A 25,265-nucleotide genomic window follows, 5' to 3' on the forward strand; every position below is an offset into this window, starting at 1 on the left:
GGCAACACTGCATGGCACTTCCTCTGCCAGGAGAGAGCTGCTGCTTTGTAGTTTGTGCTGGGAAACCTTGCTTTGGCAAGTGCCAATTGACCGCATTCAGGCAGAAAGAAAAGAGAATAGCAAGAGGCCTTTTCTCCCCGGCTGCTCTGCCAAGCCCTTCCAGCTCAAACTATGTCGTTGCTCCTCTGGAAGGATCCCTGCACCGCGGCGTAGTTTCTCAGAAGAAGAAGCCCTGCGTTTGCAAGAGCAAATGAGGAATTCGTGGCAGGAAAGAGGAAGGAAAGAAAGTTTCTCTCCCTCTGCCTGCTTTGCTCAGAGGACTGGATGAAGTCAGGGACTTCTCCCTTTCACTGAGAAACGTGCGGGCTGCTGTTGCCTGGGCGCTCTCTTCTTTGCAAAAGAGTCTGCAGTTCCACGCTTTGAACCGTGGAAAGGCGCCGGGCTCTGCTAAGATTTCCCCCGGCGCTTCGTTTGCCCTGGGCCAAAGCGAGCCTTCACAATAGCTGAACCCTAACACTCCATACTCGTTCCACTTCCAGAACCGGGCTACGGCGAGGCAGTTCTCCGGGGGAAAACGGCCCTTCGCGAAGGGCAGATCTGCCGAGCTCCTTGCGGGAAAGCGAAAGCAAAGGACGCTTTTCTCCCTCTAACCGCTTTCGTCAGAGGAACGGGGAAAGTCACAGTGTTCTTCCTCTCCCTGAGATACACACAATCTGACGTTGCCTCTGAGCTCCGTTGCTGGCAAAGAACTGAAAGTGACATACATTCCTGTGGGGAAACACAGGGCTTTGCTAGGATTTCTCTAGGCAGTGTGTTTTCCCTGGGCCTCACTGTAGCAACACTATCTCGCCTGGGCAACACTGCATGGCACTTCCTCTGCCAGGAGAGAGCTGCTGCTTTGTAGTTTGTGCTGGGAAACCTTGCTTTGGCAAGTGCCAATTGACCGCATTCAGGCAGAAAGAAAAGAGAATAGCAAGAGGCCTTTTCTCCCCGGCTGCTCTGCCAAGCCCTTCCAGCTCAAACTATGTCGTTGCTCCTCTGGAAGGATCCCTGCACCGCGGCGTAGTTTCTCAGAAGAAGAAGCCCTGCGTTTGCAAGAGCAAATGAGGAATTCGTGGCAGGAAAGAGGAAGGAAAGAAAGTTTCTCTCCCTCTGCCTGCTTTGCTCAGAGGACTGGATGAAGTCAGGGACTTCTCCCTTTCACTGAGAAACGTGCGGGCTGCTGTTGCCTGGGCGCTCTCTTCTTTGCAAAAGAGTCTGCAGTTCCACGCTTTGAACCGTGGAAAGGCGCCGGGCTCTGCTAAGATTTCCCCCGGCGCTTCGTTTGCCCTGGGCCAAAGCGAGCCTTCACAATAGCTGAACCCTAACACTCCATACTCGTTCCACTTCCAGAACCGGGCTACGGCGAGGCAGTTCTCCGGGGGAAAACGGCCCTTCGCGAAGGGCAGATCTGCCGAGCTCCTTGCGGGAAAGCGAAAGCAAAGTACGCTTTTCTCCCTCTAACCGCTTTCGTCAGAGGAACGGGGAAAGTCACAGTGTTCTTCCTCTCCCTGAGATACACACAATCTGACGTTGCCTCTGAGCTCCGTTGCTGGCAAAGAACTGAAAGTGACATACATTCCTGTGGGGAAACACAGGGCTTTGCTAGGATTTCTCTAGGCAGTGTGTTTTCCCTGGGCCTCACTGTAGCAACACTGTCTCGCCAGGGCAACACTGCATGGCACTTCCTCTGCCAGGAGAGAGCTGCTGCTTTGTAGTTTGTGCTGGGAAACCTTGCTTTGGCAAGTGCCAATTGACCGCATTCAGGCAGAAAGAAAAGAGAATAGCAAGAGGCCTTTTCTCCCCGGCTGCTCTGCCAAGCCCTTCCAGCTCAAACTATGTCGTTGCTCCTCTGGAAGGATCCCTGCACCGCGGCGTAGTTTCTCAGAAGAAGAAGCCCTGCGTTTGCAAGAGCAAATGAGGAATTCGTGGCAGGAAAGAGGAAGGAAAGAAAGTTTCTCTCCCTCTGCCTGCTTTGCTCAGAGGACTGGATGAAGTCAGGGACTTCTCCCTTTCACTGAGAAACGTGCGGGCTGCTGTTGCCTGGGCGCTCTCTTCTTTGCAAAAGAGTCTGCAGTTCCACGCTTTGAACCGTGGAAAGGCGCCGGGCTCTGCTAAGATTTCCCCCGGCGCTTCGTTTGCCCTGGGCCAAAGCGAGCCTTCACAATAGCTGAACCCTAACACTCCATACTCGTTCCACTTCCAGAACCGGGCTACGGCGAGGCAGTTCTCCGGGGGAAAACGGCCCTTCGCGAAGGGCAGATCTGCCGAGCTCCTTGCGGGAAAGCGAAAGCAAAGGACGCTTTTCTCCCTCTAACCGCTTTCGTCAGAGGAACGGGGGAAGTCACAGTGTTCTTCCTCTCCCTGAGATACACACAATCTGACGTTGCCTCTGAGCTCCGTTGCTGGCAAAGAACTGAAAGTGACATACATTCCTGTGGGGAAACACAGGGCTTTGCTAGGATTTCTCTAGGCAGTGTGTTTTCCCTGGGCCTCACTGTAGCAACACTATCTCGCCAGGGCAACACTGCATGGCACTTCCTCTGCCAGGAGAGAGCTGCTGCTTTGTAGTTTGTGCTGGGAAACCTTGCTTTGGCAAGTGCCAATTGACCGCATTCAGGCAGAAAGAAAAGAGAATAGCAAGAGGCCTTTTCTCCCCGGCTGCTCTGCCAAGCCCTTCCAGCTCAAACTATGTCGTTGCTCCTCTGGAAGGATCCCTGCACCGCGGCGTAGTTTCTCAGAAGAAGAAGCCCTGCGTTTGCAAGAGCAAATGAGGAATTCGTGGCAGGAAAGAGGAAGGAAAGAAAGTTTCTCTCCCTCTGCCTGCTTTGCTCAGAGGACCGGATGAAGTCAGGGACTTCTCCCTTTCACTGAGAAACGTGCGGGCTGCTGTTGCCTGGGCGCTCTCTTCTTTGCAAAAGAGTCTGCAGTTCCACGCTTTGAACCGTGGAAAGGCGCCGGGCTCTGCTAAGATTTCCCCCGGCGCTTCGTTTGCCCTGGGCCAAAGCGAGCCTTCACAATAGCTGAACCCTAACACTCCATACTCGTTCCACTTCCAGAACCGGGCTACGGCGAGGCAGTTCTCCGGGGGAAAACGGCCCTTCGCGAAGGGCAGATCTGCCGAGCTCCTTGCGGGAAAGCGAAAGCAAAGTACGCTTTTCTCCCTCTAACCGCTTTCGTCAGAGGAACGGGGAAAGTCACAGTGTTCTTCCTCTCCCTGAGATACACACAATCTGACGTTGCCTCTGAGCTCCGTTGCTGGCAAAGAACTGAAAGTGACATACATTCCTGTGGGGAAACACAGGGCTTTGCTAGGATTTCTCTAGGCAGTGTGTTTTCCCTGGGCCTCACTGTAGCAACACTATCTCGCCTGGGCAACACTGCATGGCACTTCCTCTGCCAGGAGAGAGCTGCTGCTTTGTAGTTTGTGCTGGGAAACCTTGCTTTGGCAAGTGCCAATTGACCGCATTCAGGCAGAAAGAAAAGAGAATAGCAAGAGGCCTTTTCTCCCCGGCTGCTCTGCCAAGCCCTTCCAGCTCAAACTATGTCGTTGCTCCTCTGGAAGGATCCCTGCACCGCGGCGTAGTTTCTCAGAAGAAGAAGCCCTGCGTTTGCAAGAGCAAATGAGGAATTCGTTGCAGGAAAGAGGAAGGAAAGAAAGTTTCTCTCCCTCTGCCTGCTTTGCTCAGAGGACTGGATGAAGTCAGGGACTTCTCCCTTTCACTGAGAAACGTGCGGGCTGCTGTTGCCTGGGCGCTCTCTTCTTTGCAAAAGAGTCTGCAGTTCCACGCTTTGAACCGTGGAAATGCGCCGGGCTCTGCTAAGATTTCCCCCGGAGCTTCGTTTGCCCTGGACCAAAGCGAGCCTTCACAATAGCTGAACCCTAACACTCCATACTCGTTCCACTTCCAGAACCGGGCTACGGCGAGGCAGTTCTCCGGGGGAAAACGGCCCTTCGCGAAGGGCAGATCTGCCGAGCTCCTTGCGGGAAAGCGAAAGCAAAGTACGCTTTTCTCCCTCTAACCGCTTTCGTCAGAGGAACGGGGGAAGTCACAGTGTTCTTCCTCTCCCTGAGATACACACAATCTGACGTTGCCTCTGAGCTCCGTTGCTGGCAAAGAACTGAAAGTGACATACATTCCTGTGGGGAAACACAGGGCTTTGCTAGGATTTCTCTAGGCAGTGTGTTTTCCCTGGGCCTCACTGTAGCAACACTGTCTCGCCAGGGCAACACTGCATGGCACTTCCTCTGCCAGGAGAGAGCTGCTGCTTTGTAGTTTGTGCTGGGAAACCTTGCTTTGGCAAGTGCCAATTGACCGCATTCAGGCAGAAAGAAAAGAGAATAGCAAGAGGCCTTTTCTCCCCGGCTGCTCTGCCAAGCCCTTCCAGCTCAAACTATGTCGTTGCTCCTCTGGAAGGATCCCTGCACCGCGGCGTAGTTTCTCAGAAGAAGAAGCCCTGCGTTTGCAAGAGCAAATGAGGAATTCGTGGCAGGAAAGAGGAAGGAAAGAAAGTTTCTCTCCCTCTGCCTGCTTTGCTCAGAGGACTGGATGAAGTCAGGGACTTCTCCCTTTCACTGAGAAACGTGCGGGCTGCTGTTGCCTGGGCGCTCTCTTCTTTGCAAAAGAGTCTGCAGTTCCACGCTTTGAACCGTGGAAAGGCGCCGGGCTCTGCTAAGATTTCCCCCGGCGCTTCGTTTGCCCTGGGCCAAAGCGAGCCTTCACAATAGCTGAACCCTAACACTCCATACTCGTTCCACTTCCAGAACCGGGCTACGGCGAGGCAGTTCTCCGGGGGAAAACGGCCCTTCGCGAAGGGCAGATCTGCCGAGCTCCTTGCGGGAAAGCGAAAGCAAAGGACGCTTTTCTCCCTCTAACCGCTTTCGTCAGAGGAACGGGGGAAGTCACAGTGTTCTTCCTCTCCCTGAGATACACACAATCTGACGTTGCCTCTGAGCTCCGTTGCTGGCAAAGAACTGAAAGTGACATACATTCCTGTGGGGAAACACAGGGCTTTGCTAGGATTTCTCTAGGCAGTGTGTTTTCCCTGGGCCTCACTGTAGCAACACTATCTCGCCAGGGCAACACTGCATGGCACTTCCTCTGCCAGGAGAGAGCTGCTGCTTTGTAGTTTGTGCTGGGAAACCTTGCTTTGGCAAGTGCCAATTGACCGCATTCAGGCAGAAAGAAAAGAGAATAGCAAGAGGCCTTTTCTCCCCGGCTGCTCTGCCAAGCCCTTCCAGCTCAAACTATGTCGTTGCTCCTCTGGAAGGATCCCTGCACCGCGGCGTAGTTTCTCAGAAGAAGAAGCCCTGCGTTTGCAAGAGCAAATGAGGAATTCGTGGCAGGAAAGAGGAAGGAAAGAAAGTTTCTCTCCCTCTGCCTGCTTTGCTCAGAGGACCGGATGAAGTCAGGGACTTCTCCCTTTCACTGAGAAACGTGCGGGCTGCTGTTGCCTGGGCGCTCTCTTCTTTGCAAAAGAGTCTGCAGTTCCACGCTTTGAACCGTGGAAAGGCGCCGGGCTCTGCTAAGATTTCCCCCGGAGCTTCGTTTGCCCTGGGCCAAAGCGAGCCTTCACAATAGCTGAACCCTAACACTCCATACTCGTTCCACTTCCAGAACCGGGCTACGGCGAGGCAGTTCTCCGGGGGAAAACGGCCCTTCGCGAAGGGCAGATCTGCCGAGCTCCTTGCGGGAAAGCGAAAGCAAAGTACGCTTTTCTCCCTCTAACCGCTTTCGTCAGAGGAACGGGGAAAGTCACAGTGTTCTTCCTCTCCCTGAGATACACACAATCTGACGTTGCCTCTGAGCTCCGTTGCTGGCAAAGAACTGAAAGTGACATACATTCCTGTGGGGAAACACAGGGCTTTGCTAGGATTTCTCTAGGCAGTGTGTTTTCCCTGGGCCTCACTGTAGCAACACTATCTCGCCTGGGCAACACTGCATGGCACTTCCTCTGCCAGGAGAGAGCTGCTGCTTTGTAGTTTGTGCTGGGAAACCTTGCTTTGGCAAGTGCCAATTGACCGCATTCAGGCAGAAAGAAAAGAGAATAGCAAGAGGCCTTTTCTCCCCGGCTGCTCTGCCAAGCCCTTCCAGCTCAAACTATGTCGTTGCTCCTCTGGAAGGATCCCTGCACCGCGGCGTAGTTTCTCAGAAGAAGAAGCCCTGCGTTTGCAAGAGCAAATGAGGAATTCGTTGCAGGAAAGAGGAAGGAAAGAAAGTTTCTCTCCCTCTGCCTGCTTTGCTCAGAGGACTGGATGAAGTCAGGGACTTCTCCCTTTCACTGAGAAACGTGCGGGCTGCTGTTGCCTGGGCGCTCTCTTCTTTGCAAAAGAGTCTGCAGTTCCACGCTTTGAACCGTGGAAAGGCGCCGGGCTCTGCTAAGATTTCCCCCGGCGCTTCGTTTGCCCTGGGCCAAAGCGAGCCTTCACAATAGCTGAACCCTAACACTCCATACTCGTTCCACTTCCAGAACCGGGCTACGGCGAGGCAGTTCTCCGGGGGAAAACGGCCCTTCGCGAAGGGCAGATCTGCCGAGCTCCTTGCGGGAAAGCGAAAGCAAAGTACGCTTTTCTCCCTCTAACCGCTTTCGTCAGAGGAACGGGGGAAGTCACAGTGTTCTTCCTCTCCCTGAGATACACACAATCTGACGTTGCCTCTGAGCTCCGTTGCTGGCAAAGAACTGAAAGTGACATACATTCCTGTGGGGAAACACAGGGCTTTGCTAGGATTTCTCTAGGCAGTGTGTTTTCCCTGGGCCTCACTGTAGCAACACTGTCTCGCCAGGGCAACACTGCATGGCACTTCCTCTGCCAGGAGAGAGCTGCTGCTTTGTAGTTTGTGCTGGGAAACCTTGCTTTGGCAAGTGCCAATTGACCGCATTCAGGCAGAAAGAAAAGAGAATAGCAAGAGGCCTTTTCTCCCCGGCTGCTCTGCCAAGCCCTTCCAGCTCAAACTATGTCGTTGCTCCTCTGGAAGGATCCCTGCACTGCGGCGTAGTTTTTCCGAAGAAGCCCTGCGTTTGCAAGAGCAAATGAGGAATTCGTGGCAGGAAAGAGGAAGGAAAGAAAGTTTCTCTCCCTCTGCCTGCTTTGCTCAGAGGCCTGGATGAAGTCAGGGACTTCTCCCTTTCACTGAGAAACGTGCGGGCTGCTGTTGCCTGGGCGCTCCCTTCTTTGCAAAAGAGTCTGCAGTTCCACGCTTTGAACCGTGGAAAGGCGCCGGGCTCTGCTAAGATTTCCCCCGGCGCTTCGTTTGCCCTGGGCCAAAGCGAGCCTTCACAATAGCTGAACCCTAACACTCCATACTCGTTCCACTTCCAGAACCGGGCTACGGCGAGGCAGTTCTCCGGGGGAAAACGGCCCTTCGCGAAGGGCAGATCTGCCGAGCTCCTTGCGGGAAAGCGAAAGCAAAGTACGCTTTTCTCCCTCTAACCGCTTTCGTCAGAGGAACGGGGGAAGTCACAGTGTTCTTCCTCTCCCTGAGATACACACAATCTGACGTTGCCTCTGAGCTCCGTTGCTGGCAAAGAACTGAAAGTGACATACATTCCTGTGGGGAAACACAGGGCTTTGCTAGGATTTCTCTAGGCAGTGTGTTTTCCCTGGGCCTCACTGTAGCAACACTATCTCGCCTGGGCAACACTGCATGGCACTTCCTCTGCCAGGAGAGAGCTGCTGCTTTGTAGTTTGTGCTGGGAAACCTTGCTTTGGCAAGTGCCAATTGACCGCATTCAGGCAGAAAGAAAAGAGAATAGCAAGAGGCCTTTTCTCCCCGGCTGCTCTGCCAAGCCCTTCCAGCTCAAACTATGTCGTTGCTCCTCTGGAAGGATCCCTGCACCGCGGCGTAGTTTCTCAGAAGAAGAAGCCCTGCGTTTGCAAGAGCAAATGAGGAATTCGTGGCAGGAAAGAGGAAGGAAAGAAAGTTTCTCTCCCTCTGCCTGCTTTGCTCAGAGGACTGGATGAAGTCAGGGACTTCTCCCTTTCACTGAGAAACGTGCGGGCTGCTGTTGCCTGGGCGCTCTCTTCTTTGCAAAAGAGTCTGCAGTTCCACGCTTTGAACCGTGGAAAGGCGCCGGGCTCTGCTAAGATTTCCCCCGGCGCTTCGTTTGCCCTGGGCCAAAGCGAGCCTTCACAATAGCTGAACCCTAACACTCCATACTCGTTCCACTTCCAGAACCGGGCTACGGCGAGGCAGTTCTCCGGGGGAAAACGGCCCTTCGCGAAGGGCAGATCTGCCGAGCTCCTTGCGGGAAAGCGAAAGCAAAGGACGCTTTTCTCCCTCTAACCGCTTTCGTCAGAGGAACGGGGAAAGTCACAGTGTTCTTCCTCTCCCTGAGATACACACAATCTGACGTTGCCTCTGAGCTCCGTTGCTGGCAAAGAACTGAAAGTGACATACATTCCTGTGGGGAAACACAGGGCTTTGCTAGGATTTCTCTAGGCAGTGTGTTTTCCCTGGGCCTCACTGTAGCAACACTATCTCGCCTGGGCAACACTGCATGGCACTTCCTCTGCCAGGAGAGAGCTGCTGCTTTGTAGTTTGTGCTGGGAAACCTTGCTTTGGCAAGTGCCAATTGACCGCATTCAGGCAGAAAGAAAAGAGAATAGCAAGAGGCCTTTTCTCCCCGGCTGCTCTGCCAAGCCCTTCCAGCTCAAACTATGTCGTTGCTCCTCTGGAAGGATCCCTGCACCGCGGCGTAGTTTCTCAGAAGAAGAAGCCCTGCGTTTGCAAGAGCAAATGAGGAATTCGTGGCAGGAAAGAGGAAGGAAAGAAAGTTTCTCTCCCTCTGCCTGCTTTGCTCAGAGGACTGGATGAAGTCAGGGACTTCTCCCTTTCACTGAGAAACGTGCGGGCTGCTGTTGCCTGGGCGCTCTCTTCTTTGCAAAAGAGTCTGCAGTTCCACGCTTTGAACCGTGGAAAGGCGCCGGGCTCTGCTAAGATTTCCCCCGGCGCTTCGTTTGCCCTGGGCCAAAGCGAGCCTTCACAATAGCTGAACCCTAACACTCCATACTCGTTCCACTTCCAGAACCGGGCTACGGCGAGGCAGTTCTCCGGGGGAAAACGGCCCTTCGCGAAGGGCAGATCTGCCGAGCTCCTTGCGGGAAAGCGAAAGCAAAGTACGCTTTTCTCCCTCTAACCGCTTTCGTCAGAGGAACGGGGAAAGTCACAGTGTTCTTCCTCTCCCTGAGATACACACAATCTGACGTTGCCTCTGAGCTCCGTTGCTGGCAAAGAACTGAAAGTGACATACATTCCTGTGGGGAAACACAGGGCTTTGCTAGGATTTCTCTAGGCAGTGTGTTTTCCCTGGGCCTCACTGTAGCAACACTGTCTCGCCAGGGCAACACTGCATGGCACTTCCTCTGCCAGGAGAGAGCTGCTGCTTTGTAGTTTGTGCTGGGAAACCTTGCTTTGGCAAGTGCCAATTGACCGCATTCAGGCAGAAAGAAAAGAGAATAGCAAGAGGCCTTTTCTCCCCGGCTGCTCTGCCAAGCCCTTCCAGCTCAAACTATGTCGTTGCTCCTCTGGAAGGATCCCTGCACCGCGGCGTAGTTTCTCAGAAGAAGAAGCCCTGCGTTTGCAAGAGCAAATGAGGAATTCGTGGCAGGAAAGAGGAAGGAAAGAAAGTTTCTCTCCCTCTGCCTGCTTTGCTCAGAGGACTGGATGAAGTCAGGGACTTCTCCCTTTCACTGAGAAACGTGCGGGCTGCTGTTGCCTGGGCGCTCTCTTCTTTGCAAAAGAGTCTGCAGTTCCACGCTTTGAACCGTGGAAAGGCGCCGGGCTCTGCTAAGATTTCCCCCGGCGCTTCGTTTGCCCTGGGCCAAAGCGAGCCTTCACAATAGCTGAACCCTAACACTCCATACTCGTTCCACTTCCAGAACCGGGCTACGGCGAGGCAGTTCTCCGGGGGAAAACGGCCCTTCGCGAAGGGCAGATCTGCCGAGCTCCTTGCGGGAAAGCGAAAGCAAAGGACGCTTTTCTCCCTCTAACCGCTTTCGTCAGAGGAACGGGGGAAGTCACAGTGTTCTTCCTCTCCCTGAGATACACACAATCTGACGTTGCCTCTGAGCTCCGTTGCTGGCAAAGAACTGAAAGTGACATACATTCCTGTGGGGAAACACAGGGCTTTGCTAGGATTTCTCTAGGCAGTGTGTTTTCCCTGGGCCTCACTGTAGCAACACTATCTCGCCAGGGCAACACTGCATGGCACTTCCTCTGCCAGGAGAGAGCTGCTGCTTTGTAGTTTGTGCTGGGAAACCTTGCTTTGGCAAGTGCCAATTGACCGCATTCAGGCAGAAAGAAAAGAGAATAGCAAGAGGCCTTTTCTCCCCGGCTGCTCTGCCAAGCCCTTCCAGCTCAAACTATGTCGTTGCTCCTCTGGAAGGATCCCTGCACCGCGGCGTAGTTTCTCAGAAGAAGAAGCCCTGCGTTTGCAAGAGCAAATGAGGAATTCGTGGCAGGAAAGAGGAAGGAAAGAAAGTTTCTCTCCCTCTGCCTGCTTTGCTCAGAGGACCGGATGAAGTCAGGGACTTCTCCCTTTCACTGAGAAACGTGCGGGCTGCTGTTGCCTGGGCGCTCTCTTCTTTGCAAAAGAGTCTGCAGTTCCACGCTTTGAACCGTGGAAAGGCGCCGGGCTCTGCTAAGATTTCCCCCGGAGCTTCGTTTGCCCTGGGCCAAAGCGAGCCTTCACAATAGCTGAACCCTAACACTCCATACTCGTTCCACTTCCAGAACCGGGCTACGGCGAGGCAGTTCTCCGGGGGAAAACGGCCCTTCGCGAAGGGCAGATCTGCCGAGCTCCTTGCGGGAAAGCGAAAGCAAAGTACGCTTTTCTCCCTCTAACCGCTTTCGTCAGAGGAACGGGGAAAGTCACAGTGTTCTTCCTCTCCCTGAGATACACACAATCTGACGTTGCCTCTGAGCTCCGTTGCTGGCAAAGAACTGAAAGTGACATACATTCCTGTGGGGAAACACAGGGCTTTGCTAGGATTTCTCTAGGCAGTGTGTTTTCCCTGGGCCTCACTGTAGCAACACTATCTCGCCTGGGCAACACTGCATGGCACTTCCTCTGCCAGGAGAGAGCTGCTGCTTTGTAGTTTGTGCTGGGAAACCTTGCTTTGGCAAGTGCCAATTGACCGCATTCAGGCAGAAAGAAAAGAGAATAGCAAGAGGCCTTTTCTCCCCGGCTGCTCTGCCAAGCCCTTCCAGCTCAAACTATGTCGTTGCTCCTCTGGAAGGATCCCTGCACCGCGGCGTAGTTTCTCAGAAGAAGAAGCCCTGCGTTTGCAAGAGCAAATGAGGAATTCGTTGCAGGAAAGAGGAAGGAAAGAAAGTTTCTCTCCCTCTGCCTGCTTTGCTCAGAGGACTGGATGAAGTCAGGGACTTCTCCCTTTCACTGAGAAACGTGCGGGCTGCTGTTGCCTGGGCGCTCTCTTCTTTGCAAAAGAGTCTGCAGTTCCACGCTTTGAACCGTGGAAAGGCGCCGGGCTCTGCTAAGATTTCCCCCGGAGCTTCGTTTGCCCTGGGCCAAAGCGAGCCTTCACAATAGCTGAACCCTAACACTCCATACTCGTTCCACTTCCAGAACCGGGCTACGGCGAGGCAGTTCTCCGGGGGAAAACGGCCCTTCGCGAAGGGCAGATCTGCCGAGCTCCTTGCGGGAAAGCGAAAGCAAAGTACGCTTTTCTCCCTCTAACCGCTTTCGTCAGAGGAACGGGGAAAGTCACAGTGTTCTTCCTCTCCCTGAGATACACACAATCTGACGTTGCCTCTGAGCTCCGTTGCTGGCAAAGAACTGAAAGTGACATACATTCCTGTGGGGAAACACAGGGCTTTGCTAGGATTTCTCTAGGCAGTGTGTTTTCCCTGGGCCTCACTGTAGCAACACTATCTCGCCTGGGCAACACTGCATGGCACTTCCTCTGCCAGGAGAGAGCTGCTGCTTTGTAGATTGTGCTGGGAAACCTTGCTTTGGCAAGTGCCAATTGACCGCATTCAGGCAGAAAGAAAAGAGAATAGCAAGAGGCCTTTTCTCCCCGGCTGCTCTGCCAAGCCCTTCCAGCTCAAACTATGTCGTTGCTCCTCTGGAAGGATCCCTGCACCGCGGCGTAGTTTCTCAGAAGAAGAAGCCCTGCGTTTGCAAGAGCAAATGAGGAATTCGTGGCAGGAAAGAGGAAGGAAAGAAAGTTTCTCTCCCTCTGCCTGCTTTGCTCAGAGGACTGGATGAAGTCAGGGACTTCTCCCTTTCACTGAGAAACGTGCGGGCTGCTGTTGCCTGGGCGCTCTCTTCTTTGCAAAAGAGTCTGCAGTTCCACGCTTTGAACCGTGGAAAGGCGCCGGGCTCTGCTAAGATTTCCCCCGGAGCTTCGTTTGCCCTGGACCAAAGCGAGCCTTCACAATAGCTGAACCCTAACACTCCATACTCGTTCCACTTCCAGAACCGGGCTACGGCGAGGCAGTTCTCCGGGGGAAAACGGCCCTTCGCGAAGGGCAGATCTGCCGAGCTCCTTGCGGGAAAGCGAAAGCAAAGGACGCTTTTCTCCCTCTAACCGCTTTCGTCAGAGGAACGGGGGAAGTCACAGTGTTCTTCCTCTCCCTGAGATACACACAATCTGACGTTGCCTCTGAGCTCCGTTGCTGGCAAAGAACTGAAACGGACATACATTCCTGTGGGGAAACACACGGCTTTGCTAGGATTTCCCTAGGCAGTGTGTTTTCCCTGCGCCTCACTGTAGCAACACTATCTCGCCAGGGCAACACTGCATGGGATTTCCTCTGCCAGGAAAGAGCTGCTGCTTTGTAGTTTGTGCTGGGAAACCTTGCTTTGGCAAGTGCCAATTGACCGCATTCGGGCAGAAAGAAAAAAGAACAGCCAGAGGCCTTTTCTCCCCGGCTGCTCTGCCAAGTCCTTCCAGCTAAAACTATGTCGTTGCTCCTCTGGAAGGATCCCTGCACCGTGACGTAGTTTTTCAGAAGAAGCCTTGCGTTTGCAAGAGCAAATGAGGAATTCGTTGCAGGAAAGAGGAAGGAAAGAAAGTTTCTCTCCTTCTGCCTGCTTTGCTCAGAGGACTGGATGAAGTCAGGGAGTTCTCCCTTTCACTGAGAAATTGCAGGCTGCTGTTGCCTGGGCGCTCTGTTCTTTGCAAAAGAGTCTGCAGTTCCATGCTTTGAACCGTGGAAAGGCGCCGGGCTCTGCTAAGATTTCCCCCGGCGCTTCGTTTGCCCTGGGCCAAAGCGAGCCTTCACAATAGCTGAACCCTAACACTCCATACTCGTTCCACTTCCAGAACCGGGCTACAGCGAGGCAGTTCTCCGGGGGAAAACGGCCCTTCGCGAAGGGCAGATCTGCCGAGCTCCTTGCGGGAAAGCGAAAGCAAAGTACGCTTTTCTCCCTCTAACCGCTTTCGTCAGAGGAACGGGGGAAGTCACAGTGTTCTTCCTCTCCCTGAGATACACACAATCTGACGTTGCCTCTGAGCTCCGTTGCTGGCAAAGAACTGAAAGTGACATACATTCCTGTGGGGAAACACAGGGCTTTGCTAGGATTTCTCTAGGCAGTGTGTTTTCCCTGGGCCTCACTGTAGCAACACTATCTCGCCTGGGCAACACTGCATGGCACTTCCTCTGCCAGGAGAGAGCTGCTGCTTTGTAGTTTGTGCTGGGAAACCTTGCTTTGGCAAGTGCCAATTGACCGCATTCAGGCAGAAAGAAAAGAGAATAGCAAGAGGCCTTTTCTCCCCGGCTGCTCTGCCAAGCCCTTCCAGCTCAAACTATGTCGTTGCTCCTCTGGAAGGATCCCTGCACCGCGGCGTAGTTTCTCAGAAGAAGAAGCCCTGCGTTTGCAAGAGCAAATGAGGAATTCGTGGCAGGAAAGAGGAAGGAAAGAAAGTTTCTCTCCCTCTGCCTGCTTTGCTCAGAGGACTGGATGAAGTCAGGGACTTCTCCCTTTCACTGAGAAACGTGCGGGCTGCTGTTGCCTGGGCGCTCTCTTCTTTGCAAAAGAGTCTGCAGTTCCACGCTTTGAACCGTGGAAAGGCGCCGGGCTCTGCTAAGATTTCCCCCGGCGCTTCGTTTGCCCTGGGCCAAAGCGAGCCTTCACAATAGCTGAACCCTAACACTCCATACTCGTTCCACTTCCAGAACCGGGCTACGGCGAGGCAGTTCTCCGGGGGAAAACGGCCCTTCGCGAAGGGCAGATCTGCCGAGCTCCTTGCGGGAAAGCGAAAGCAAAGGACGCTTTTCTCCCTCTAACCGCTTTCGTCAGAGGAACGGGGGAAGTCACAGTGTTCTTCCTCTCCCTGAGATACACACAATCTGACGTTGCCTCTGAGCTCCGTTGCTGGCAAAGAACTGAAAGTGACATACATTCCTGTGGGGAAACACAGGGCTTTGCTAGGATTTCTCTAGGCAGTGTGTTTTCCCTGGGCCTCACTGTAGCAACACTATCTCGCCAGGGCAACACTGCATGGCACTTCCTCTGCCAGGAGAGAGCTGCTGCTTTGTAGTTTGTGCTGGGAAACCTTGCTTTGGCAAGTGCCAATTGACCGCATTCAGGCAGAAAGAAAAGAGAATAGCAAGAGGCCTTTTCTCCCCGGCTGCTCTGCCAAGCCCTTCCAGCTCAAACTATGTCGTTGCTCCTCTGGAAGGATCCCTGCACCGCGGCGTAGTTTCTCAGAAGAAGAAGCCCTGCGTTTGCAAGAGCAAATGAGGAATTCGTGGCAGGAAAGAGGAAGGAAAGAAAGTTTCTCTCCCTCTGCCTGCTTTGCTCAGAGGACTGGAAGAAGTCAGGGACTTCTCCCTTTCACTGAGAAACGTGCGGGCTGCTGTTGCCTGGGCGCTCTCTTCTTTGCAAAAGAGTCTGCAGTTCCACGCTTTGAACCGTGGAAAGGCGCCGGGCTCTGCTAAGATTTCCCCCGGCGCTTCGTTTGCCCTGGGCCAAAGCGAGCCTTCACAATAGCTGAACCCTAACACTCCATACTCGTTCCACTTCCAGAACCGGGCTACAGCGAGGCAGTTCTCCGGGGGAAAACGGCCCTTCGCGAAGGGCAGATCTGCCGAGCTCCTTGCGGGAAAGCGAAAGCAAAGTACGCTTTTCTCCCTCTAACCGCTTTCGTCAGAGGAACGGGGGAAGTCACAGTGTTCTTCCTCTCCCTGAGATACACACAATCTGACGTTGCCTCTGAGCTCCGTTGCTGGCAAAGAACTGAAACGGACATACATTCCTGTGGGGAAACACACGGCTTTGCTAGGATTTCCCTAGGCAGTGTGTTTTCCCTGCGCCTCACTGTAGCAACACTATCTCGCCAGGGCAACACTGCATGGGATTTCCTCTGCCAGGAAAGAGCTGCTGCTTTGTAGTTTGTGCTGGGAAACCTTGCTTTGGCAAGTGCCAATTGACCGCATTCGGGCAGAAAGAAAAAAGAACAGCCAGAGGCCTTTTCTCCCCGGCTGCTCTGCCAAGTCCTTCCAGCTAAAACTATGTCGTTGCTCCTCTGGAAGGATCCCTGCACCGTGACGTAGTTTTGAAGAAGAAGCCTTGCGTTTGCAAGAGCAAATGAGGAATTCGTTGCAGGAAAGAGGAAGGAAAGAAAGTTTCTCTCCTTCTGCCTGCTTTGCTCAGAGGACTGGATGAAGTCAGGGAGTTCTCCCTTTCACTGAGAAATTGCAGGCTGCTGTTGCCTGGGCGCTCTCTTCTTTGCAAAAGAGTCTGCAGTTCCACGCTTTGAACCGTGGAAAGGCGCCGGGCTCTGCTAAGATTTCCCCCGGCGCTTCGTTTGCCCTGGGCCAAAGCGAGCCTTCACAATAGCTGAACCCTAACACTCCATACTCGTTCCACTTCCAGAACCGGGCTACGGCGAGGCAGTTCTCCGGGGGAAAACGGCCCTTCGCGAAGGGCAGATCTGCCGAGCTCCTTGCGGGAAAGCGAAAGCAAAGTACGCTTTTCTCCCTCTAACCGCTTTCGTCAGAGGAACGGGGGAAGTCACAGTGTTCTTCCTCTCCCTGAGATACACACAATCTGACGTTGCCTCTGAGCTCCGTTGCTGGCAAAGAACTGAAAGTGACATACATTCCTGTGGGGAAACACAGGGCTTTGCTAGGATTTCTCTAGGCAGTGTGTTTTCCCTGGGCCTCACTGTAGCAACACTATCTCGCCTGGGCAACACTGCATGGCACTTCCTCTGCCAGGAGAGAGCTGCTGCTTTGTAGTTTGTGCTGGGAAACCTTGCTTTGGCAAGTGCCAATTGACCGCATTCAGGCAGAAAGAAAAGAGAATAGCAAGAGGCCTTTTCTCCCCGGCTGCTCTGCCAAGCCCTTCCAGCTCAAACTATGTCGTTGCTCCTCTGGAAGGATCCCTGCACCGCGGCGTAGTTTCTCAGAAGAAGAAGCCCTGCGTTTGCAAGAGCAAATGAGGAATTCGTGGCAGGAAAGAGGAAGGAAAGAAAGTTTCTCTCCCTCTGCCTGCTTTGCTCAGAGGACCGGATGAAGTCAGGGACTTCTCCCTTTCACTGAGAAACGTGCGGGCTGCTGTTGCCTGGGCGCTCTCTTCTTTGCAAAAGAGTCTGCAGTTCCACGCTTTGAACCGTGGAAAGGCGCCGGGCTCTGCTAAGATTTCCCCCGGCGCTTCGTTTGCCCTGGGCCAAAGCGAGCCTTCACAATAGCTGAACCCTAACACTCCATACTCGTTCCACTTCCAGAACCGGGCTACGGCGAGGCAGTTCTCCGGGGGAAAACGGCCCTTCGCGAAGGGCAGATCTGCCGAGCTCCTTGCGGGAAAGCGAAAGCAAAGGACGCTTTTCTCCCTCTAACCGCTTTCGTCAGAGGAACGGGGGAAGTCACAGTGTTCTTCCTCTCCCTGAGATACACACAATCTGACGTTGCCTCTGAGCTCCGTTGCTGGCAAAGAACTGAAAGTGACATACATTCCTGTGGGGAAACACAGGGCTTTGCTAGGATTTCTCTAGGCAGTGTGTTTTCCCTGGGCCTCACTGTAGCAACACTATCTCGCCTGGGCAACACTGCATGGCACTTCCTCTGCCAGGAGAGAGCTGCTGCTTTGTAGTTTGTGCTGGGAAACCTTGCTTTGGCAAGTGCCAATTGACCGCATTCAGGCAGAAAGAAAAGAGAATAGCAAGAGGCCTTTTCTCCCCGGCTGCTCTGCCAAGCCCTTCCAGCTCAAACTATGTCGTTGCTCCTCTGGAAGGATCCCTGCACCGCGGCGTAGTTTCTCAGAAGAAGAAGCCCTGCGTTTGCAAGAGCAAATGAGGAATTCGTGGCAGGAAAGAGGAAGGAAAGAAAGTTTCTCTCCCTCTGCCTGCTTTGCTCAGAGGACCGGATGAAGTCAGGGACTTCTCCCTTTCACTGAGAAACGTGCGGGCTGCTGTTGCCTGGGCGCTCTCTTCTTTGCAAAAGAGTCTGCAGTTCCACGCTTTGAACCGTGGAAAGGCGCCGGGCTCTGCTAAGATTTCCCCCGGCGCTTCGTTTGCCCTGGGCCAAAGCGAGCCTTCACAATAGCTGAACCCTAACACTCCATACTCGTTCCACTTCCAGAACCGGGCTACGGCGAGGCAGTTCTCCGGGGGAAAACGGCCCTTCGCGAAGGGCAGATCTGCCGAGCTCCTTGCGGGAAAGCGAAAGCAAAGGACGCTTTTCTCCCTCTAACCGCTTTCGTCAGAGGAACGGGGAAAGTCACAGTGTTCTTCCTCTCCCTGAGATACACACAATCTGACGTTGCCTCTGAGCTCCGTTGCTGGCAAAGAACTGAAAGTGACATACATTCCTGTGGGGAAACACAGGGCTTTGCTAGGATTTCTCTAGGCAGTGTGTTTTCCCTGGGCCTCACTGTAGCAACACTATCTCGCCTGGGCAACACTGCATGGCACTTCCTCTGCCAGGAGAGAGCTGCTGCTTTGTAGTTTGTGCTGGGAAACCTTGCTTTGGCAAGTGCCAATTGACCGCATTCAGGCAGAAAGAAAAGAGAATAGCAAGAGGCCTTTTCTCCCCGGCTGCTCTGCCAAGCCCTTCCAGCTCAAACTATGTCGTTGCTCCTCTGGAAGGATCCCTGCACCGCGGCGTAGTTTCTCAGAAGAAGAAGCCCTGCGTTTGCAAGAGCAAATGAGGAATTCGTGGCAGGAAAGAGGAAGGAAAGAAAGTTTCTCTCCCTCTGCCTGCTTTGCTCAGAGGACTGGATGAAGTCAGGGACTTCTCCCTTTCACTGAGAAACGTGCGGGCTGCTGTTGCCTGGGCGCTCTCTTCTTTGCAAAAGAGTCTGCAGTTCCACGCTTTGAACCGTGGAAAGGCGCCGGGCTCTGCTAAGATTTCCCCCGGCGCTTCGTTTGCCCTGGGCCAAAGCGAGCCTTCACAATAGCTGAACCCTAACACTCCATACTCGTTCCACTTCCAGAACCGGGCTACGGCGAGGCAGTTCTCCGGGGGAAAACGGCCCTTCGCGAAGGGCAGATCTGCCGAGCTCCTTGCGGGAAAGCGAAAGCAAAGTACGCTTTTCTCCCTCTAACCGCTTTCGTCAGAGGAACGGGGGAAGTCACAGTGTTCTTCCTCTCCCTGAGATACACACAATCTGACGTTGCCTCTGAGCTCCGTTGCTGGCAAAGAACTGAAAGTGACATACATTCCTGTGGGGAAACACAGGGCTTTGCTAGGATTTCTCTAGGCAGTGTGTTTTCCCTGGGCCTCACTGTAGCAACACTGTCTCGCCAGGGCAACACTGCATGGCACTTCCTCTGCCAGGAGAGAGCTGCTGCTTTGTAGTTTGTGCTGGGAAACCTTGCTTTGGCAAGTGCCAATTGACCGCATTCAGGCAGAAAGAAAAGAGAATAGCAAGAGGCCTTTTCTCCCCGGCTGCTCTGCCAAGCCCTTCCAGCTCAAACTATGTCGTTGCTCCTCTGGAAGGATCCCTGCACCGCGGCGTAGTTTCTCAGAAGAAGAAGCCCTGCGTTTGCAAGAGCAAATGAGGAATTCGTGGCAGGAAAGAGGAAGGAAAGAAAGTTTCTCTCCCTCTGCCTGCTTTGCTCAGAGGACTGGATGAAGTCAGGGACTTCTCCCTTTCACTGAGAAACGTGCGGGCTGCTGTTGCCTGGGCGCTCTCTTCTTTGCAAAAGAGTCTGCAGTTCCACGCTTTGAACCGTGGAAAGGCGCCGGGCTCTGCTAAGATTTCCCCCGGAGCTTCGTTTGCCCTGGACCAAAGCGAGCCTTCACAATAGCTGAACCCTAACACTCCATACTCGTTCCACTTCCAGAACCGGGCTACGGCGAGGCAGTTCTCCGGGGGAAAACGGCCCTTCGCGAAGGGCAGATCTGCCGAGCTCCTTGCGGGAAAGCGAAAGCAAAGTACGCTTTTCTCCCTCTAACCGCTTTCGTCAGAGGAACGGGGGAAGTCACAGTGTTCTTCCTCTCCCTGAGATACACACAATCTGACGTTGCCTCTGAGCTCCGTTGCTGGCAAAGAACTGAAACGGACATACATTCCTGTGGGGAAACACACGGCTTTGCTAGGATTTCCCTAGGCAGTGTGTTTTCCCTGCGCCTCACTGTAGCAACACTATCTCGCCAGGGCAACACTGCATGGGATTTCCTCTGCCAGGAAAGAGCTGCTGCTTTGTAGTTTGTGCTGGGAAACCTTGCTTTGGCAAGTGCCAATTGACCGCATTCGGGCAGAAAGAAAAAAGAACAGCCAGAGGCCTTTTCTCCCCGGCTGCTCTGCCAAGTCCTTCCAGCTAAAACTATGTCGTTGCTCCTCTGGAAGGATCCCTGCACCGTGACGTAGTTTTTCAGAAGAAGCCTTGCGTTTGCAAGAGCAAATGAGGAATTCGTTGCAGGAAAGAGGAAGGAAAGAAAGTTTCTCTCCTTCTGCCTGCTTTGCTCAGAGGACTGGATGAAGTCAGGGAGTTCTCCCTTTCACTGAGAAATTGCAGGCTGCTGTTGCCTGGGCGCTCTGTTCTTTGCAAAAGAGTCTGCAGTTCCATGCTTTGAACCGTGGAAAGGCGCCGGGCTCTGCTAAGATTTCCCCCGGCGCTTCGTTTGCCCTGGGCCAAAGCGAGCCTTCACAATAGCTGAACCCTAACACTCCATACTCGTTCCACTTCCAGAACCGGGCTACAGCGAGGCAGTTCTCCGGGGGAAAACGGCCCTTCGCGAAGGGCAGATCTGCCGAGCTCCTTGCGGGAAAGCGAAAGCAAAGTACGCTTTTCTCCCTCTAACCGCTTTCGTCAGAGGAACGGGGGAAGTCACAGTGTTCTTCCTCTCCCTGAGATACACACAATCTGACGTTGCCTCTGAGCTCCGTTGCTGGCAAAGAACTGAAAGTGACATACATTCCTGTGGGGAAACACAGGGCTTTGCTAGGATTTCTCTAGGCAGTGTGTTTTCCCTGGGCCTCACTGTAGCAACACTATCTCGCCTGGGCAACACTGCATGGCACTTCCTCTGCCAGGAGAGAGCTGCTGCTTTGTAGTTTGTGCTGGGAAACCTTGCTTTGGCAAGTGCCAATTGACCGCATTCAGGCAGAAAGAAAAGAGAATAGCAAGAGGCCTTTTCTCCCCGGCTGCTCTGCCAAGCCCTTCCAGCTCAAACTATGTCGTTGCTCCTCTGGAAGGATCCCTGCACCGCGGCGTAGTTTCTCAGAAGAAGAAGCCCTGCGTTTGCAAGAGCAAATGAGGAATTCGTGGCAGGAAAGAGGAAGGAAAGAAAGTTTCTCTCCCTCTGCCTGCTTTGCTCAGAGGACTGGATGAAGTCAGGGACTTCTCCCTTTCACTGAGAAACGTGCGGGCTGCTGTTGCCTGGGCGCTCTCTTCTTTGCAAAAGAGTCTGCAGTTCCACGCTTTGAACCGTGGAAAGGCGCCGGGCTCTGCTAAGATTTCCCCCGGAGCTTCGTTTGCCCTGGGCCAAAGCGAGCCTTCACAATAGCTGAACCCTAACACTCCATACTCGTTCCACTTCCAGAACCGGGCTACGGCGAGGCAGTTCTCCGGGGGAAAACGGCCCTTCGCGAAGGGCAGATCTGCCGAGCTCCTTGCGGGAAAGCGAAAGCAAAGTACGCTTTTCTCCCTCTAACCGCTTTCGTCAGAGGAACGGGGAAAGTCACAGTGTTCTTCCTCTCCCTGAGATACACACAATCTGACGTTGCCTCTGAGCTCCGTTGCTGGCAAAGAACTGAAAGTGACATACATTCCTGTGGGGAAACACAGGGCTTTGCTAGGATTTCTCTAGGCAGTGTGTTTTCCCTGGGCCTCACTGTAGCAACACTATCTCGCCTGGGCAACACTGCATGGCACTTCCTCTGCCAGGAGAGAGCTGCTGCTTTGTAGATTGTGCTGGGAAACCTTGCTTTGGCAAGTGCCAATTGACCGCATTCAGGCAGAAAGAAAAGAGAATAGCAAGAGGCCTTTTCTCCCCGGCTGCTCTGCCAAGCCCTTCCAGCTCAAACTATGTCGTTGCTCCTCTGGAAGGATCCCTGCACCGCGGCGTAGTTTCTCAGAAGAAGAAGCCCTGCGTTTGCAAGAGCAAATGAGGAATTCGTGGCAGGAAAGAGGAAGGAAAGAAAGTTTCTCTCCCTCTGCCTGCTTTGCTCAGAGGACTGGATGAAGTCAGGGACTTCTCCCTTTCACTGAGAAACGTGCGGGCTGCTGTTGCCTGGGCGCTCTCTTCTTTGCAAAAGAGTCTGCAGTTCCACGCTTTGAACCGTGGAAAGGCGCCGGGCTCTGCTAAGATTTCCCCCGGAGCTTCGTTTGCCCTGGACCAAAGCGAGCCTTCACAATAGCTGAAACCTAACACTCCATACTCGTTCCACTTCCAGAACCGGGCTACGGCGAGGCAGTTCTCCGGGGGAAAACGGCCCTTCGCGAAGGGCAGATCTGCCGAGCTCCTTGCGGGAAAGCGAAAGCAAAGGACGCTTTTCTCCCTCTAACCGCTTTCGTCAGAGGAACGGGGGAAGTCACAGTGTTCTTCCTCTCCCTGAGATACACACAATCTGACGTTGCCTCTGAGCTCCGTTGCTGGCAAAGAACTGAAACGGACATACATTCCTGTGGGGAAACACACGGCTTTGCTAGGATTTCCCTAGGCAGTGTGTTTTCCCTGCGCCTCACTGTAGCAACACTATCTCGCCAGGGCAACACTGCATGGGATTTCCTCTGCCAGGAAAGAGCTGCTGCTTTGTAGTTTGTGCTGGGAAACCTTGCTTTGGCAAGTGCCAATTGACCGCATTCGGGCAGAAAGAAAAAAGAACAGCCAGAGGCCTTTTCTCCCCGGCTGCTCTGCCAAGTCCTTCCAGCTAAAACTATGTCGTTGCTCCTCTGGAAGGATCCCTGCACCGTGACGTAGTTTTTCAGAAGAAGCCTTGCGTTTGCAAGAGCAAATGAGGAATTCGTTGCAGGAAAGAGGAAGGAAAGAAAGTTTCTCTCCTTCTGCCTGCTTTGCTCAGAGGACTGGATGAAGTCAGGGAGTTCTCCCTTTCACTGAGAAATTGCAGGCTGCTGTTGCCTGGGCGCTCTGTTCTTTGCAAAAGAGTCTGCAGTTCCATGCTTTGAACCGTGGAAAGGCGCCGGGCTCTGCTAAGATTTCCCCCGGCGCTTCGTTTGCCCTGGGCCAAAGCGAGCCTTCACAATAGCTGAACCCTAACACTCCATACTCGTTCCACTTCCAGAACCGGGCTACAGCGAGGCAGTTCTCCGGGGGAAAACGGCCCTTCGCGAAGGGCAGATCTGCCGAGCTCCTTGCGGGAAAGCGAAAGCAAAGTACGCTTTTCTCCCTCTAACCGCTTTCGTCAGAGGAACGGGGGAAGTCACAGTGTTCTTCCTCTCCCTGAGATACACACAATCTGACGTTGCCTCTGAGCTCCGTTGCTGGCAAAGAACTGAAAGTGACATACATTCCTGTGGGGAAACACAGGGCTTTGCTAGGATTTCTCTAGGCAGTGTGTTTTCCCTGGGCCTCACTGTAGCAACACTATCTCGCCTGGGCAACACTGCATGGCACTTCCTCTGCCAGGAGAGAGCTGCTGCTTTGTAGTTTGTGCTGGGAAACCTTGCTTTGGCAAGTGCCAATTGACCGCATTCAGGCAGAAAGAAAAGAGAATAGCAAGAGGCCTTTTCTCCCCGGCTGCTCTGCCAAGCCCTTCCAGCTCAAACTATGTCGTTGCTCCTCTGGAAGGATCCCTGCACCGCGGCGTAGTTTCTCAGAAGAAGAAGCCCTGCGTTTGCAAGAGCAAATGAGGAATTCGTGGCAGGAAAGAGGAAGGAAAGAAAGTTTCTCTCCCTCTGCCTGCTTTGCTCAGAGGACTGGATGAAGTCAGGGACTTCTCCCTTTCACTGAGAAACGTGCGGGCTGCTGTTGCCTGGGCGCTCTCTTCTTTGCAAAAGAGTCTGCAGTTCCACGCTTTGAACCGTGGAAAGGCGCCGGGCTCTGCTAAGATTTCCCCCGGCGCTTCGTTTGCCCTGGGCCAAAGCGAGCCTTCACAATAGCTGAACCCTAACACTCCATACTCGTTCCACTTCCAGAACCGGGCTACGGCGAGGCAGTTCTCCGGGGGAAAACGGCCCTTCGCGAAGGGCAGATCTGCCGAGCTCCTTGCGGGAAAGCGAAAGCAAAGGACGCTTTTCTCCCTCTAACCGCTTTCGTCAGAGGAACGGGGGAAGTCACAGTGTTCTTCCTCTCCCTGAGATACACACAATCTGACGTTGCCTCTGAGCTCCGTTGCTGGCAAAGAACTGAAAGTGACATACATTCCTGTGGGGAAACACAGGGCTTTGCTAGGATTTCTCTAGGCAGTGTGTTTTCCCTGGGCCTCACTGTAGCAACACTATCTCGCCAGGGCAACACTGCATGGCACTTCCTCTGCCAGGAGAGAGCTGCTGCTTTGTAGTTTGTGCTGGGAAACCTTGCTTTGGCAAGTGCCAATTGACCGCATTCAGGCAGAAAGAAAAGAGAATAGCAAGAGGCCTTTTCTCCCCGGCTGCTCTGCCAAGCCCTTCCAGCTCAAACTATGTCGTTGCTCCTCTGGAAGGATCCCTGCACCGCGGCGTAGTTTCTCAGAAGAAGAAGCCCTGCGTTTGCAAGAGCAAATGAGGAATTCGTGGCAGGAAAGAGGAAGGAAAGAAAGTTTCTCTCCCTCTGCCTGCTTTGCTCAGAGGACTGGAAGAAGTCAGGGACTTCTCCCTTTCACTGAGAAACGTGCGGGCTGCTGTTGCCTGGGCGCTCTCTTCTTTGCAAAAGAGTCTGCAGTTCCACGCTTTGAACCGTGGAAAGGCGCCGGGCTCTGCTAAGATTTCCCCCGGCGCTTCGTTTGCCCTGGGCCAAAGCGAGCCTTCACAATAGCTGAACCCTAACACTCCATACTCGTTCCACTTCCAGAACCGGGCTACGGCGAGGCAGTTCTCCGGGGGAAAACGGCCCTTCGCGAAGGGCAGATCTGCCGAGCTCCTTGCGGGAAAGCGAAAGCAAAGTACGCTTTTCTCCCTCTAACCGCTTTCGTCAGAGGAACGGGGGAAGTCACAGTGTTCTTCCTCTCCCTGAGATACACACAATCTGACGTTGCCTCTGAGCTCCGTTGCTGGCAAAGAACTGAAACGGACATACATTCCTGTGGGGAAACACACGGCTTTGCTAGGATTTCCCTAGGCAGTGTGTTTTACCTGCGCCTCACTGTAGCAACACTATCTCGCCAGGGCAACACTGCATGGGATTTCCTCTGCCAGGAAAGAGCTGCTGCTTTGTAGTTTGTGCTGGGAAACCTTGCTTTGGCAAGTGCCAATTGACCGCATTCGGGCAGAAAGAAAAAAGAACAGCCAGAGGCCTTTTCTCCCCGGCTGCTCTGCCAAGTCCTTCCAGCTAAAACTATGTCGTTGCTCCTCTGGAAGGATCCCTGCACCGTGACGTAGTTTTGAAGAAGAAGCCTTGCGTTTGCAAGAGCAAATGAGGAATTCGTTGCAGGAAAGAGGAAGGAAAGAAAGTTTCTCTCCTTCTGCCTGCTTTGCTCAGAGGACTGGATGAAGTCAGGGAGTTCTCCCTTTCACTGAGAAATTGCAGGCTGCTGTTGCCTGGGCGCTCTCTTCTTTGCAAAAGAGTCTGCAGTTCCACGCTTTGAACCGTGGAAAGGCGCCGGGCTCTGCTAAGATTTCCCCCGGCGCTTCGTTTGCCCTGGGCCAAAGCGAGCCTTCACAATAGCTGAACCCTAACACTCCATACTCGTTCCACTTCCAGAACCGGGCTACG

This window comes from Elephas maximus, chromosome 10, assembly GCF_024166365.1.
Source record: "Elephas maximus indicus isolate mEleMax1 chromosome 10, mEleMax1 primary haplotype, whole genome shotgun sequence".
Classification (NCBI taxonomy): Eukaryota; Metazoa; Chordata; class Mammalia; order Proboscidea; family Elephantidae; genus Elephas; species Elephas maximus.